This window comes from Orcinus orca, chromosome 10, assembly GCF_937001465.1.
Source record: "Orcinus orca chromosome 10, mOrcOrc1.1, whole genome shotgun sequence".
Classification (NCBI taxonomy): Eukaryota; Metazoa; Chordata; class Mammalia; order Artiodactyla; family Delphinidae; genus Orcinus; species Orcinus orca.
In genome coordinates this window covers 43,114,903-43,133,403 of record NC_064568.1, presented here as the reverse complement: position 1 = coordinate 43,133,403, position 18,501 = coordinate 43,114,903, and positions in this window count along the sequence as shown.

Sequence of the window (18,501 nt, the reverse complement as noted above, 5' to 3'; positions counted from 1 at the left end):
TTGAAAGGATATATTATCCCCATGTTTATTTCAGCATTTACAATAGACCAGATATGGAAACAACCTAAGTGTTCATTGATGAATAAATGGATAAAGAAATTGTGGTAAATACATACAATGGAATACTATGCAGTCATAAAAAATGAAATCCTACCATTTGTGACAACATAGATGGACCTCGAGGGCATGTTGCTAAGTGAAATATATCAGACAGAGAAAGACAAATACCATATGATCTCCCTTATATGTGGAATCTAAAAATTAAACAAACAAAAAGCCAAGCTCACAGATACAGAGAACAGATTGGTGGTTGCAAACGGGGAGGGGTAGAGGGTGGGAGAAATGGGTGAACTCTTTTTTTAGTTTAAATAAATTGAATAAAAATTTTTAAAAATAAAATAAAGTAACATCACTACATTGTACACATTAAACTTACAAAATTTCATGTGTCAATTATGTCTCAATAAAGCTGGGAAAAAATACAGTCCAATCCTCCCTCTAAGAGCAGAGAATACAGGTGGTCAATGGAAAACCCGTAGAAAGAGGATCTGCAGGCAGATGATTTAGGCAGAGAGGGAAGGTCTGCCCTCCTGAATGCAGAGTTTAACAGAATTGATCTGCTTGTGGTGACAGGTGCAGCCTGGGTGGTGCAGCCTTTGGTGACAGCTGTTCTGTGACATCAGTATCTCTAATGAAAGATGGTCAACAGACAGAGACTCACTGGCAAAGGATACCAGGATTCCCAGAAGCAAATGTTATCAGCCGCTCCCATCAGGATCTGGATGGGTAGACTGAGCCTTTGGGAAAAGGGCCACTGCAGAGGCTGGCCACATCCTGGGGCTGTCCCAATGCTTAGGGAAATGCCCAGTCCCTTCCAAATAATCCTACTCACTTTGGGCTTATTCTATGATCATTAAATGACCATCTGAGGGAGAAGCTGGATTTCCAGGAACATTGCCACCAAGAAAGATGGAGAATATATGCTTTTGGTTACTGGGAAAAGCTATCACCCCTTATAATCCACTGCATTGGGCATGTGGATAGTATCTGGTGGGCTTTCCATAATCTCTCTCTCTCTCTGAGACGCTGTCCCTGAAAGCCCAGGGGGGAGAATTCTCCTCTGGCCTCAAAAGGTTGACAACCACACCTGGGAACTTGGCAGCCCAACTCTGAGAGGTCCACTTTGGGTACCACCTGGCCCCTAGACAATGTCCCATTAGTACCCTCAAAATTGGGGCAGTCTGTCCCAACTCAGAAGCAAATTTTCTTTTCTACCTGCACCCCATTCTCCTGGTCCAGGGGGACCACTTCAGTTTCAACGTGACCTATAATATTGTTTGCTTAACTTGCTGAGTTGGCGACCACATTCCCCAGACCACATTCCCCACTACCCCAGAGTAGTATTATCCAAGAGCAGGTGAGAGAAGTAGGTTTTTGCAAACGTGGAAATACCCTGTCTTTCTTCAAGACGCCCTCCATCCATAGGACGGCCAAGATGTTTTCTTGAGGATACATGGTGCCATGTCTGCTCTGCTCTATGAGGCATGTTGTTAGGCAACAGCCAAAGTTCCTCCAGAGACACACCCTAGACAGCTCTAGAAACCACAAGACACACTCAGCAGGAAAATTACTCTTTTACCCCATATTTCCTCATTTATTTAGGTAGGAACAAAAATAAAATTTTAATTCACACTTCTTTGACTACTAGAAAAGATTGTTCAGTTTTCGATGTGCTTGTTCTATATTCTTCATATCCTTTTCTGATTATCAAAGAGAAGCACAGTCATAGAAAATACAAAAAACAAAGAAGTGTATAAAAAGTTTAAATTACACAATATTCCACCTCCTATAGATAAAACATTGTTTAACACTTAGGTGATTTTCTACCATGTCTTTCTCTGCAGATATAATTTTTTAAATAAAAAGATTTGATTTAAAAAAAAAGATTTGAGATCATAACATAGATACAGTTTTAGATTTTTTTTTCACTTAACATTGTAGCATAAACATTTTCCCATACATTAAACGCAAGCATGATTTTAATGATTGCACAGAACTCCATATAGACTTTGTCTAGCCAAACCTCTACTGATGGACATGAATGTATAAAGGAAAAACACAGATTTTTCCTCCTTCTATGTAGGGAAAAATCCAGTTCTTCCCCACTGTGTTCCTCTCCTGTGTGTCTCCTCTACTACTCACACAGAACACTTCATTTCTGACACTTCTGATCACCAAATGTGTGGGGAGTTTTCTCCACATCAAGCAATTCTCTGTGACACCAGCTGGGTGTCCTACAATTTAACTCAATTCTGACATTATCTACCTGGAGATAGTGTCAGACCCCACAGGTTAAGGGCTCAGTCCCACAAGACTGCCCCACCCCCCTTCAGATGCCAATCACAAGTAGTAGATCCCCAGGTTACCCACAAGTACTGTCACAAGTACTACCCACAAGTACTGAGTTGACTACAAATCAGAGGTTCCCATGACCACACCTTGGGTTGGATTAATTTGCTAGAGCAGCTCACAGAACTCAGAAAACACTTATGTTTACCAGTTTATTAAAGGATATAATAAAGGATACAGAGGAACAGTCAGATGAAGAGATACATAGGGCAAGCGTCTGAGAGGGTCCCTAGTACAGAAGCTTCTGTTCCTGCGGAGCTGGGGTGCATCACCCTCCCGATATATGGATGTGTTCGCCAACCCGGAAGCTCCCTGAACCCCATACTCTTGGGATTCTGTGGAGGCTTCTTCACTTGGCATGATCAGTTATTAACTCCATTTCCAGTCCCCCTCCCCTCTCTGGAGGATGGGTGGTAGAGCTGAAAATTCTAACCATCTAATCAAGGCTTGGTCTTTGATGACCAGCCCCACCCAGAAGCATCCAGCAGCTACTCAGTGTCTGCATTAGAATAAAAGATGCTCCTAGTGTTCTTATCATTTAGGAAACTATAAGGGTTTTAGGAGCTCTGTGCCAGGAATGGGGGTCAGAGATCAATATATATATTTCCTATTATCTCACAGGATGCAATTCCCAGTTTTTTACTATTATGTACAACACTGTGCTGAACATAAAACTTGTTCATATCTTTGATTGTATAATAGGAATTACTGAAGGAACAGATTTGAGCATCTGTGTGTCTCTTGCTAGCTACCGCAAAATCGCTTTTTCGAAAAATGACACTGAGTTGCTTCTACTCCAAGAACCCCAATCCCTGACTTTAGCACCCACTCCATCACCAGACTTTTTGGCCAGGATATTATGGGCTTTAGTTATTTTAGAAAATACCAGCTACTGATTTCAAGAGGCAGAGAAGGCAAGGCAGAGAAGGAAAAAAGAGGTCCATTCTTGAGAGTAAGTGGTAAGGCTGCTCTTTGGCAGAGACAAAAGAAAAAAGGAATAAGTGGATTTTAAATGTGACCAGTCAGTCTCCCAAGGCAATAAAAATAAAAACAAAAATAAACAAATGGGACCTAATAAAATTTATAAGCTTTTGCACAGCAAAGGAAACCATAAAAAAAAAAAGACAACCTACAGAATGGGAGAAAATATCTGCAAACGATGCAATCAACAAGGGCTTAATTTCCTACATATACAAACAGCTCACACAATTCAACAACAAAAAAACAAACAACCCAATGGAAAAATAGTCAGAAGGGGGACTTCCCTGGTGGTCCTGTGGTTAAGACTCCACGCTTCCAATGCAAGGGACGTGGGTTTGATCCCTGGTCAGGGAACTAAGATCCCACATGCTGCGCAGCCAAAAAAAAAAAGAAAGAAAGAAAAAAAATAAAAATGGTCAGAAGACCTAAATAGAGAGTTCACCAAGGAAGAAATACAAATGGCTAATAGGCAATGAAAAGATGTTCAACAACGCTAATCATCAGAGAAAAGCAAATCAAAACTACAATGAAGTACCACCTCACACTGGTCAGAATGGCCATCATTAAAAACTCTACAAATGGGACTTCCCTGGTGGCAGAGTGGTTAAGAATCTGCCTGCCAATGCAGGGGACATGGGTTCGAGCCTTGGTCCAGGAAGATCCCACATGCCGCGGAACAACTAAGCCCGTGTGCCACAACTACTGAAGCCCGTGTGCCTAGAGCCCGTGCTCCACAACGAGAAGCCACCACAATGAGAAACCCATGCATCACAACGAAGAGTAGACCTCGCTCACCGCAACTAGAAAAAAAAAAAAAAAGCCCGTGTGCAGCAACAAAGACCCAACGCAGCCAAAAATAAATAAATAAAATTAAAAAAAAAAAACTCTACAAATAACGAATGCTGGAGAGGGTGTGGAGAAAAGGGAACCCTCTTACATGGTTGGTAGGAATGTAAGTTGGTACAGCCACTATAGAAAACAGCGTGGAGGTTCCTCAGGAAACTAAAAATGGAATTACCATATGATCCAACAATCCCACTCCTGGGCATATATCCAGACAAAACCCTAATCCAAAAAGATACATGCACCCATATGTTCATAGCAGCACTATTCACAATAGCCAAGTCATGGAAACAACCTAGGTCCATTGACAGATGAATGGATAAAGAAGATGTTGTATATATATACAATGGAATACTATTCAGCTATAAAAATGATGAAATCATGCCATTTGCAGAAACATGGGTACAATTAGAGATGATCATATTAAGTGAAGTCAGACAGAGAAAGACAAATACCATATGATATCACTTATATGTGGAATCTAAAATATGACACAAATGAACCTACCTATGAGACAGAAACAGACTCACGGACATAGAGAACAGACTGGTGGTTGCCAAGGGGGAGGAGACTGGGAGAGGGATGGAGTAGGAGGCTGGGATTAGCAGATGTAAGCTATTATATATAGAACGTATAAACAGCAAGGTCCTACTGTATACCACAGACAACTATATTCAATATCTATGAAAAACCATAATGGAAAAAATATTTTTTAAAAAAGGAATGTATATATATGTATAACTGAATCACTTTGCTGTACAGCAGAAATTAACACGTTGTAAATCAACTATACTTCAATTTAAAAAAATAAACAAAAGTGACCAATAACATCACAAAATAAGTTATTTTAAGGAAACAGAGATGACTTAGCACTTGAGTTAAGGGGACACAGGAGAGGCTATCTAAGCCATGCAAAATCTGGGGGAAGGGGTCATAGGGAGTTATTGTTTAATGGGTAGAGAGTTTCAGGGTTGCAAGATGAAAAGAGTTCTGGAGATGGATGGTGGTGATGGTTGTACAATATGAATGCACTTAATACTTCTGAATTGTACACTTAAAATTTAAGATAGTAAATTTTGTGTTACGGTTATTTTGCCACAATTTAAAATTTAGGGAAAAAACTCCAACAAAATCTAGGAAGAGAAGGTGCTGACACTTGCTCTGGGAAGGGAGAGGTGTCTTAGAGGGGGAAGAAGTAGAGATGAACAGGGCACCCACGAAGTCATTCTGCAGTTTGAATGCTTAAAATATTCACTTCTATATGAAATATAAACAATCTGCAAAAGGCAACAAAGAAAGAATTAATTCAAGGTTTAACACAGTTGGTTGCAGGAAGGTCGACTTTCAATGCATCCACCATCATTTTGGATACAGCCATCTCAGTATAATGTAGAGCTCAGTACTTGCAAAATGAAAGAAATGAAAAAAACAAACATAAGCAACTTTATTTAAATCTCTAGTGAATTCTCTCTGGGCTGCATCTCACAAATTGTTTATACCCTATATGGCACTGAACTGATTAGAAATCCAAACCCACAATGACTTACAGACACCCTGTATCTCGAGTTTTTGCTAGCAGAGGTGGTGCTCCAATCAGTCAAGGAACTCAATTAGTACAACTCTAAGAACTCCTTGGCATATCCAGATATCCCTGTTTGGGGACAAGAGGGTGCCCAGCTGCCAAGCTGGGAAGTCTAATAACAAAAGGCTAATTTACATTTCCATGGGTGATGGATAAGTGCCCATTTCAAAGCACATTATTCCACTGAGAAATAGAAGGAACCAGAAAAGAATTTCCACGGGTTCCCACCACCACATCTTCCCACCTACCTGCAGATATGTCCGTGCGCTCTTCCTTCCCTCCAGGTAGGATGGAAGAATTGTCCCTGCTCTTATCTAAAGCCAAACTCTTGGGACTTCCCTGGTAGCACAGTGGTTAAGACTCCACACTCCCAATGCAGGGGGTCCGGTTTCGATCCCTGGCCAGAGAATGAGATCCCACATGAGTGACACTACTAAGAGTTTGCATGCTGCAACTAAGGAGCCCACGTGCCACAACTAAGGAGCCAGCAAGCAGCAACTAAGGAGCCCTCAAGCCACAACTAAGACCCGGCACAACCAAATAAATAAATAAAAAGCCAAACTCTTCACTTGTGCAAGAGATCCCATCCCTCTTGCTTCCCCAAGGATTGTCTTCCTGCATTTGCCTCTTCTCTCCCACACAATCAATTTCTCCTCTCTGCTGGATAATTCTCAGTTAAACATACAAGGAGGCCAGATACCTCTCACTTTTAGAACACTCATCTTGATTCCGTATCTCCTCCAGCTCTTGTCTCATATCTCTTCTCCATTTAGAGATACTTAGAAGAGTTGTCTCCTGTTCCTTGGCCCCCATTCTCTCTTGAACTGTCTTCTTACCACCCCCTCAGATATGCTCTTGTCAAAGTCACCAATGCTCTCCAGGTGGCTCAATCCTATAGTCTACAGTCAGGCCCACCTTATCAACCCACCAGAGAATTTGACAAAGTGTATCGCTTCCTCCTCTGTTTGGTGCTGGAGACAACACTCTCTCTCCCGGTTCTCTGACCACCTCACTGCCTGATCTTTCACAGTCTCCTTCACTGGTTCTTTCTGCCTCCCTGACCTCAAAACATCAAGGTCAGGACTTCCCAGGTGGTCCAGTGGCTAAGGCTCCACGTTCTCAATGCAGGGCCCCGGGTTCGATCCCAGGTCAGGGAACTAGATCCCACATGCCGCAACTAAACTTGTCCACATGCTGCACAACTAAGTGTCCACATGCCGCAACTAAAGTTCCCACATGCCTCAACTAAAAGATCCAGCATGCTGCAACTAAAGATCCTGAATGTTGCAACTAAAGATCCCGCGTGCAGCAATGAAGATTCTGCGTGCCGCAACTAAGACCCAGTGAAGCCAAATAAATAAATAGATAGATAAATAAATAAATATTTCAAACAAAAATAAAAACATCGAGGCCCCCAGGGCTGGGTCCCCATACCTATTCTCCTCTCTGTCTACCCTCACTCCCCTGGAGATCTCAGCTCACTGCAAAGCTTTAAACATCATCTCTCCACACTGACAATGCCCAAACATTTTTCTCCCGCCCAGACTTCTCCAGAGGACAGGCGTGAACATTCAATTCCCTAACAACTTCCCCTGGACAATAAGTATCTTCCAGCATCATCACAAAGCCCTGCACTCTTCACTGTCTTGGTAAATGACAACTTCATTCCTCCAGTTGCTCTGGTCAAAAAGCCAGCAAGCCCCAGCCAGCACTTTTTTCAAAACCAATTCTCCACCAGATTGCTTCTCACCACTTCCAGCACTGTCTTCCATCCAACATATCACCTTCCTTCTTCCAGACAACTCCACACCCTCTCTGCTTCCACTCCATGGTCCATTCCCTGCACTGTCCCCTGGGAGTCCTCCTAATATCCAGTCAGATCATGTCACTTCTCCATTTGAGACTACCCAGTGGATCCCCACCTCCCTTAGAATGAACCCAAACTCGGGACTTCCCTGTTGGTCCAGTGGTAAAGAATCCATCCTGCAATGCAGGGGTTGCAGGTTTGAACCCTGGTTGGGGAACTAAGATCCCACATGCTGCAGGGCATATAATCCCGCATGCCACAACTACTGAGCCTGCGCCCCTCAACTAGAGAGAGAAAACCCGCACGCCACAACTAGAGAGAAGCCCAAGCACCGCAGCGAAGAGCAGCACACGGCAACAAAAGATCTCCGCGTGCCGCAACTAAAGACCTGACTCAGCCAAAAAGAAAAAATAAATAATGAACTCAAACTCTGTACTAGGATCTACAAGGCCCTACATGATCCCGCCCTTGCCTCCTTTCCCAGTCTCGTATCCCAAGACTAGCCTCCCACACTCCATTTAGCCACACAGACCTCTTAGCTCTTCCTGAAACAGGCTGAGCCCTTCCCTACCACAGGCCATTTACACTTGCTCCTTTCTCTACCTGGGGTCCTTTTCTCTTGGGAAGTGGGGAGGTCTTTTATTAGATCTGTGCATGGCTCACCCCCTAGCTTCACTCAACCTCTGCTTCAGTGTCACCTCTGCAGACAAACCTTCACAAATCACCCCAACTAAAACAAAGATTTCACCACCATCTCACTCCCTACCCCTATTCCTGGCTCTCTTTGTTTTCTTACCCTTTATCTCTACTTGCGATTATACTACATATTTGTTTGTTTCTTATTTCTCTTCTATGTTGGTTTGTAATGACCAGACCAACAGTACCTCAAATGTGTCTGACACAGAGTAGGAACTCCAACATTTACTGAGTAATTAACTTGTATTTTTGTGTGAATTGTCTCCTGGTGTCTTTTGTACATGTTGGTATGTTTGATATTTATAAATTGATTTTTAAATAAATTTATTTTATTTATTTATTTATTTTTGGCTGCGTTGGGTCTTCGTTGCTGCATGCAGGCTTTTCTCTAGTTGTGGCGAGTGGGGGCTACTCTTCGTTGTGGTGCACAGGCTTCTCATTGTGGTGGCTTCTCTTGTTGGGAGCACGGGCTCTAGGCGCGTGGGCTTCAGTAATTGTGGCACACGGGCTCAGTAGTTGTGACACGCGGGCTCTAGAGCGCAGGCTCAGTGGTTGTGGCACACGGGCTTAGTTGCTCCACGGCACGTGGGATCTTCCTGGACCAGAGCTCGAACCCGTGTCCCCTGCATTGGCAGGCAGACTCTTAACCACTGTGCCACCAGGGAAGCCCTTAAATTGATTTTTAAGAGCTCATTCCAGAGGAAATATAATAATCTTTTGTCTGTCATATATTACAAGTATTTTTTCCTGCTGTCATTTTCTATTTTTCTGTTTCATAAAACAAAACTCACAGTGGTTTCTCTTTAAAAATGACCCTACCTTGTAGTAAATTCCGATTCCTCCCCGATTCAGTCAGAGGTGCTTTTGGTCTTAGCCGGTGGCGTTACTGAGCATTTTCATATTTTCCTATGTGCTCATTAGCACTTTAATGAAATACTGGAAGGGGCTGCCCAGAGGCTGCTAGCCAAATGGTATTTATTTACTTATGTAACTGAAGTATAGTTGATTAACAATGTTTCAGGTGTACAGCAAAGTGATTCAGTTATATATATATTCTTTTTCAGATTCTTTTCCATTATAGGTTATTAAAAGATATTGAATATAGTTCCCTGTACTACACAGTAGGTCCTTGTTGTTTATCTATTTTATATATAGTAGTGTACATAGCCAGATGCCATTTAAACCTTAAAATCAAGAAAATGACTCAGTTACAACATGTTTATCGTGGTCATTAATGTAAATTGCTCAGAGGGAGCAGAAATGACTCTGCATTAATCCATCATTACTCAAAGCACAGACAGATACTCGCAGGCTGGGGAAAATCATAGGCAGCTGGTGCCAATGCCAATTCTTTAGAGTATTTATCACACTTGATTTGGCTACTTCCTAAAGGCATCCAGGTATCTTACCCAAAGAGGCGTGAACCAGTAAGATGCTACCAGATCCTTAGAGAAGGAAGTTGTTGTTTTTTTAAAAAAATATTTTATTTATTTATTTATTTGTTTGTTTCTCTGCGGCGGGTCTTAGTTGCGGCACATGGGATCTTTGTTGCCACATACGGGATCTTTTTAGTTGCAGCATGTGGGATCTAGTTCCCTGACCAGGGATTGAACCCGGGTCCCCTACATTGGGAGTGCGGAGTCTTAACCACTGGACCACCAGGGAAGTCCCAAAGGAAGGTTTTTTTTAAAATGCTTGGTTTGGGGATGATACAATGGTAGCAATGAAGAACTGAAATTGTGTCTGAAATCTCCTGTGCCTTTACTGGCAAAAGAGAACTGAAAACACTGCGCAGACCCTAAATACGATGCCAGAGCCAACTTAGGAGACATAAGGGCCCAGGTCATCAAGCTTGGTCTTTCGGGAAGTTCTATTCCACTCACCCTGGTCACCTTTGGTCACTCCCAGGCTAAGGGAACACCTGCCTCACAGACTCCCCCTCTTTCCAAGTGTTACAGGTGTCTAGCCACAGGGCCTGGCATCTCTGACTTCACAGAGCCTCCAATGAGGTCAAAAGGATGCCAAGACCATCTTGCTACTCTCTTGTCCATGAAGATCTACCCTCTGAGTCCAGGCTCACTGGGGAGGCATCTTCTGTCCTGAGAGTGTTGGTCTTTGGAAATAACTTAACCGCCTTGGGCCTTAGTTTATTCATCAGAAAAATGGGGTGGTGATACCTATATTCAGAGAAGAAAATGCGAGACCGCAGTAAAAACAGCTACGACAGTGCTTAGCACAAGGCAGGGGCTCAACCCAGGCTCACATTCCTTGTTCTCTGTCTGCTGTGCCAAAGTTTAAAGACCCCTCCTCCCAAGCCCTACTGGCCTTCATTTCAGTATCTAGAAGACTGCCCATGGGCCCCTCAGTTCTCTTTCCCCTTCATGAGTGGAATGGGATAAAGATGCATAGCTTGAGACCTCATAAGCACAGGCATCCCGAGTAACCTATGGCGATTCCCAAAGTGCCTGAGCTGCATATGCTGGTTTAGACCCACCATGGGACCTATGTGGGACCTGAAGTTTTAATATGCATTTTCATGAACCCAGTTTTGTTTATCAGAATATGAAGGGTGGAGTGCGTGAGGATGCAAGAGGTGTTATTCTGCTCTGTAGTTAACATGAGAGAGCCCTTGGAAGTATATGACTTGTGTGTTTAGTGACATATGCTGGGTAATGTCAGCAGCTGCTATTCAGAATGGGCAAAATATTAGGAAAGGTTTACTGGGGTAAAATGAATGGAGCAAGAAAAATAGTGATTAACTGAGTAAAAAATGGGCAAAAGACCTGAATAGACATTGTTCCAAACACACAAATGGCCAACAAGTACATGAAAAGGTTCTCAATATCACTAATTATCAGGGAAATGCAAATCAAAACCACAGTGAGATATCACTTCACACATGTTAGAATGGTTACTGTCAAGAGACAAGAGGTAAGTGCTAGCAAGGATGTGGAGAAAAGCGAACACTTGTGCACTGTTGGTGGTAAAGTAAACTGATACAATCAATACAGAAAACAGTATGGAGGTTCCTCAAAAAATTAAACATAGAACTACCCTATGATCAGCAATTCCACTTCTGGGTATATACGTAAAAGAAAAGAAATCAGTATCTTGAAGAAATACCTGTACCTCCATGTTCACTGCAGCCGTATCTACATTAGCCAAGACAGGGAAACAACCTAGTAACCATCGGTGGATGAATGCATAAAGAAGATGTGGTATATGCATTCAATGGAACATTATTCAACCATAAAAAAGAAGAAAATCTGACATTTGCAACAATACAGATGAATCTTGAGGATGTTATGCTAAGTGAAATAAGTCAGACAGAGAAAGACAAATACTATATAATCTCACTCATATGTGGAATCTAAAAAAGCTGACCTCATAGAAACAGAGAGTGGAATGGTGGTTGCCAGGGCCTGTTGGGTGGGGAAAATGGGGAGATGTTGGTCAAAGTGCACAAGCTTCTGGTTATAAGATGAATAAGTTCTAAGGATCTAATGTACAGGACAGTGACTATAGTGAACAATACCGTATTGTATACTTGAAAGCTGCTGAGAGAATAGACCTTAAATGTTTTCACCACACCCACAAAAAGGTAATTATGTGAGGTGATGGATGTGTTAACTTACCTTATTGTGGTAATCATTTTGCAATATATACGGGTATCAAATCATCATGTTCTATGCTGTAAACTTACATAATGTTATATGTAAATTACATCTCAATAAAGCTGGGGAAAAAAAGAAAAATAGTGACTAAGTTTCCTCTGACAAAATCTTGACATTTGGTTGAGTAGGAGGCACCTTGAAGTTGTAGAAAGAGCTATAGTTAGTGGTGTAGTGATATTTGTGAGCTATATTTAAACATATCTAAAGAAGAATGAACGTCTATATTTATGACTCAGTTTTTGAGGATGGATCATTTGCATGAATTAAATTTATTTCTTAAATCAAAACCACAATTTGCTGCCTTTTTTCCCCTAATTACAGGATGGTAAAGCAGGAAGGCATTAGGTATCTGGGAGCTGCCCCTGTGTAGAGGTTCCTGGGCCCTGCGATGTGAAAGGCACAGAGAAGGAAAAGCAGGAGGCATCGGGCCCCAGCGCTTCCTGGGAATCCGCCAAACCCTCTGAGAAGCAAAACCATTTCCCGAGATCTAGAAGCCAGCAAGGCTGCACTGTTTGGAGCCTCCGAGTGTACCCCTGACAGCTCCCCAGGAGACGTGAATGCCTGGCAGGGGATGGATGATGTCTGGCAAACATGGCGGATGCCATCAGAGAGCACAGTCTTGTCCCTGACACCTGTCAACTGCCCCTGTGACTCCAGAAAGCCATAGGAAGATGTCATCCTCACCCAGGGGCGCTAGGGGCCCCAGACAACTGAGGGTTGGTGTTCACTAGGTCTCGAATGTTCCCTAGGGTCTCTAGGCCACACTAGCCAAGTGACCGTGAGTCCATCTCTGAACTTGTCTCACATTCAGCTGCCCCATGAGTGAAATGGTAACAGAGCAGTTTGGTGGTTTAGCAGGTGTGTTCAAGTCTCAGCTCTGTCACATACTGGCTGCAAAACTGGAAGTAATTCACTGTATCTCTCTGTGCCTTGGTTTTCTCAGGTGTAATATAAACATAACACTAGTATTTAGTGTTAAGGTTTCTGCTAGTTCAGGGGGTCACAGAAGCAGATGCCAAGACAGGAAGGGAATCAGACACGAGAGCGATGTGTTAGGGAAAACACCTGTGAGGGAGGTGGGCGAGGCATGGGGGGCTGGGAGAGCCTTCAGACCACAATGCAGGTGTGTCCCTTGGGCTGGAGAGAGGGAAGGACAGTTTTGGCAAGGCCACTGGGGTGTCATAGAGCCAAAGTCACTGCCAGAGGAGTCCCACCTCTGCCAGGGGTGGACCAGCCCAGGTGATGAGTTCCTGCCACACTCATCACCAGAGGGGGAACCGCCTCAGAGCACAGTGGTCAATTACTCCCGCACAGTTGGAGGTTTGAGGGCACCTCCTCATGCCACCACCGCTGTCATAAGAATTTAAGAATTTGCTTAATTCTGGTGGAAGTGTTTCAAATAGAGCTGGGTTGAGCCTCCACAAATGTCCCCAACTTCCCAACCTCTGGGACCACTTTCCTTCTCCCCTCTCTCCATCTTCAATGGCCCTCCTGATTTTATTCTTTTTTTCCGTCTTCTTCCTTTCCCTTTTCTCTTTCCACTTCTGCCCTCCAGCCACAATCCCCAGCCAGAAAGGCTGCAGAAGGACAGGGGGAGAGGAATGACAGGAATGACAGGAATGGTTTGGAGGGTCCTAATGTGAGGAGGGAAGCCTTGGACAATCTGCCCCCATGTCCCTTCCTCCCCAGGCTGGACCTTTGGGGCAGTGTGGTCCATGCCGGAGGCTGCCCCCAGAACTGTGGCCACGTGCCCATACACAGGACTTGTGCCTGGCTTACTTCCCACAGGGAGGCTTTGCCAGTCCACACCTGGCCTTCACCTGCCAGCCCGTCAGCCAAGAAGGGCGGGGAGCTGGATGCCTCGGTACCCTCACTCCCTTCCCAGCATGATGGAGATCTATTTTAGTTCCCACTGCCTGTTAGTCACCAGTGTGGTGGAGTGACATTAATCTCCACTGTTAGGGGGAAGCTGAGGAAGCCAATACTTCTCCTTCGGGGTATGAGTTGCAAAACCCTTCCTTAATCCCCAGCATTATAAATCCTGTTTTTATTTTCACAGCTATGAGCAAAATCCAAATAGTGACCTTCTAAAACTAGACAAAAGAAGCCACAACTTATCCTGAAAAGAGTCCAAGGCCCTCGGAGGAGAGGCTAAGAGGGGCTATTCCAGCAGGGGTACCTCTATGCTTGATGGGACAAGAGATGTGCCGTGAGGACAAGCTGACTTCCTCCCTTGTGTTTCTGATTCAAGGAACCAGCTGAGGTGGAGCAGTCTGGGGAACATGCATACCCCAAAGACTGGCATCCTCCCAACTAGGGAAATGCCAGCATCGTGGTACAAACTGACTCAAAGAAAGGAACTACCCTTGTGTGTTTGTCTGCTGCACAGAGGCACTGAGCTAGGTGACTGCAGCAAGGCTGTCCACAGCCCTCCACGCCGCTGGCCTGATCTGCACTCACCACAAGGCAGCCCCCAAAGTCTGAGAAATCATTCACAGTGTCCTTCCAAGTCAGAGTCACACCACTGTGCCGGCTGTTACCTGCAAAAGGTGTTAGAGGGTTTGGGGTACAACTTCAGGCTGACAAAGTACATGATCTTTCCCTGAGCTCACGTCCCTCCTTCCCTGAGCATATCTGTGACTGGTTCCTGCCCCCAAGGAGCCTTTCTGGCTGAGCTGATATGAAATCCTGGTGCCTCTTCCGCTATCATTGGAGAAGGGTGAGAGTGTGCAGTAGAGAGACAAGCAGGCCCCCAGATTTTCATGAGGAAGAGGAAGTTCAGACACACAACCTCAGCTAGACAGCTGGCTCCCAGGAACTTGGTGGCTGACCCACCTGCCACCCAGAACTGACTGGGATGGAATTTTATCTCATTCCTTATACAGGAGCTTCCATTTTGTGGATTGAGGTTGGTTACCTTGCAGACACCTCCCCTGGAACAGCCCAATCATAATGGTAACCCCGTGGTTAACCTACTGTTCGCTCTGCCTACGGGTGTTAAAGGTCCACATGCACGTGGACCAGTCCCTCCTCAAAACCAAACCACCAGCCAGTTGCCTTTTATCGTAATTCTTCTCCCTAAGGTCATGACTGAAAGACCATACTGTGTAGTAGTGACAAGGGGCAGCTCCAGAGGGTCACAGCCTGGTGCAAATCCCAACTCTTTCACCAACCAGCTGTGAGATTTGGGGAAGCTCTCAACACTTCTGGACTCAGTTTCTTCCTCTATAAAGTGAGAGTGACAAGAATAGTTCAGCTCATAATTAACTGAATTACATGAATTAATTGAATTAAAGGAATTAATATGAATTCATAGCTGTGAAGTTCTTAGACCTGGACCTGGCGCATAGCCAGGGCGCCATGAATATTCATGGTGGTGGTGGTGGTGATCATTATTGGATATGTCTCACGAGCAGAAAGTGGCCAGGCTGGGAAATGAATGCTGTACCAGGTTACTACTCAGTCATGCTCTTTCCAGGAAGCTGCTTCTAATTTGGGAACTTCCATTCTTTAAAGTAAAGAGAGGGTGCCTCCTCTCTCATGTTATTAACGTGTAACTGGATGTTTTAAAGTTATGGTAGCCTTCCCTTTCAGCCCACTGGTTTGTGTTGCCTGGGCCTTATCCAGGCTGAAAGCACCCAGCTGTCCTCCTGTCAGACAAGAATTATTGTTCTGACTACGGAAATAGGAAGAGAAATGTCAGAGGAACTCTGGGGAAATTCACTTCAAATTTTTTCATCTTCAGATTTTGAAAAAATCAGATGAACCATTTTAAGCAGCCTAAAAACTGACTGCTGAAATATTTAACTAGATTAAGAATTAAAATTAAGAAAGTTTCTTTCATTGTTTTCCCCAACTTTTTGTTTTTAAAAATTTCAAAGCTAAGGAGTTAAACGAGTACTACAATACACATCATATAACCTTTATCTGGATTCACCAATTTTAACCATCTGCCACATTTGTTTGATCTCTATAGAGACAGAGAAGACAGACTGAGAGAGGTGCCTTTGGGATGCCTAAGTGGTGCTGCCAACTGTCCATTTTTCTAAGTCATAGAGCCAATGTTTTCCTATCAATGTGTGTACTCTTTATATTTTAAGACCGTTCTAAGATTATTAACCATGAATTTGGAAAATGCTTTTGTCCCATTTTCTGTTTTCATTTTTCTTTTGTTTATCATGAATGTTGACATCCAAACTCTTAGTTTTCAGTTACGTAAATCTATTAATTACTTCCTCTGTGAATTCTTTTTTTTTTTTTTTTTTTGCGGTACGCGGGCCTCTCACTGTTGTGGCCTCTCCCGCCGTGGAGCACAGGCTCCGGACACGCAGGCCCAGCGGCCATGGCTCACGGGCCCAGCCGCTCCGCGGCATGTGGGATCTTCCAGGACCGGGGCACGAACCAGTGTCCCCTGCATCGGCAGGCGGACTCTCAACCACTGCGCCACCAGGGAAGCCCCTCTGTGAATTCTTTTATGTCAGAAAGTCAGGAAGGACTTTGATATACTCTAGGCTGTCCAGAGCTTGGATTGACCCCAGTGGGGAACACATCATATTCCACACCTCTGGCCCCAGAGATGGGTCCTGAGTGAGCACCTGTTCCAAGATGACCCAGTGAGAGTCAATTTCAGGATATGGTGGAACAGTTGGGAGGCAGGTGTTCCCTCTCTCTCTCTCTCTCTCTCTCTGCTGGGGAGCCTCACTTGGAGGGATGGAAATGTGGACATGTTCATCACTGTCTTGCTACCATTAGGGAAAAATCTGCTAGACAATAAGGCCAACACAAAGAAAAGCAGAACCAAAAGATGATGAAACACAGACACTCCTGATGACATAGCTTAGGAACCTGGATCCCATCACACCCAAACTTTTGGCCTTTTCATTACATAAGCCAGTAAATTCCCTTTTATATTTACTTCAATTTGATTTGTATCTTCATCACTTGCAACCTAAAGAATTGGGTAATGAAGTACATGAGATGTAATCTCACCCTGAGAGTAGGACTTTCCCACCACCTCTGCCTCAAAAGTCTATGTCCAAGCTGCACACGCACATTCCCTAGAACGCCTTTGCCTGCTTGGGACGCTGTCATTGTCCAGCTCAGCTTGGCTCCCTGATGGTCTCCAGATGACTGTTACTTGGAGGGGGACCAAAAAGGACATCATGACAGAGGATGACAGGACAGAAAGATCTGGAAGGGTAAAGAGGCCCATTTCTCGTACCCACACCTTGCTCTTGTCTCAGCTATGACTCCATGGGGTGGCTCTGCATCCAGATATGTCTTCCTTCAAACATCTGTTCTTCCTATGACCTGGGTAGATTTCTTAATCTCTCTCTGTCCTTTCAGCGTTCTCAAAAGCAAATGCAAAATGGAGCCAATGATACCTACTTCTGAGAGAATGTTGTGAACACTAAATGAGATAAATTATGTTATGTGAAAGCATACTTTGGGGGACTTCCCTGGTGGTCCAGCAGTTAAGACTCCGCACTCCCAATGCAGGGGGCCTGGGTTTGATCCCTGGTTGGGGAACTAGATCTCATATGCTGCAACTAAGAACCTGCATGCTGCAACTAAGAAAGATTCTGCATGCTGCAACTAAAGATCCCACATGCCACAACGAAGATCCTGTGTGCCACAACTAAGACCCCGTACAGCTAAATAAATAAATAAATATTTTTTTTAAAAAAAGCATGCTTTGGTTTTTGTCTTAGAGCTATCCAGAGAGACAAAACCAAATAGGAGATATATATATATATATATATCCTACTGGTTTTTTATATGTATGAGAAAGAGATTTATTTTAAGGAATTGGTTCATATGATTGTAGGAACTGGCAAGTCTGAAATGTGCAGTGCAGTCTAGAGACAAAATTCCCTCTTCCTCGGGGGACATCAGTATTCTTACTTAAGGCCTTCACCTAATTGGATGAGGCCCACCCTTACTATGGAGGGTAATCTGCTTTACTCAAAACCTACTGATTTAAATGTTTATAACATCTTTAAAAAATACCTTCACAACAACATCTAAACTAGTGTTTGATCAAACAACTGGACACCATAGCCTAGCCAAGTTGACATATAAAAAATTAACCATCACAGGACCCAATGCAATGCTGACATTCTAATACAGCTTTGTTGATTTGAAGTAAATTCAGTTTCTCCCAACAAACTCAGCAGCAGTCTTTGGGTTTGCTTTCAAGTTTAGCTTAATCATTATTTGGTAATTAATAACACAGCACTTTATAGTTCGTAGAGCCCTTTCTTATATGGGTTCCTTTGCAGGAGACTGGGTGCCTGGGGTGTGGCAGGAAGGATGATTGGCCTCATTTTACAGACGAAAAACATGAGGATTAGTGAGAGGCAAACCCATAAACAGCTCACTATAGTTTCCTGTGGCAAGTGCTCGGACAGGTGGGCACAGGGGAGGACAGAGTCCCCCTTGTTCTTAGTTTGGTTCCAGTAAAGAAGTCTGGATGTTTGGCGTCCATCCAACTCCCTTTATTACCTGTC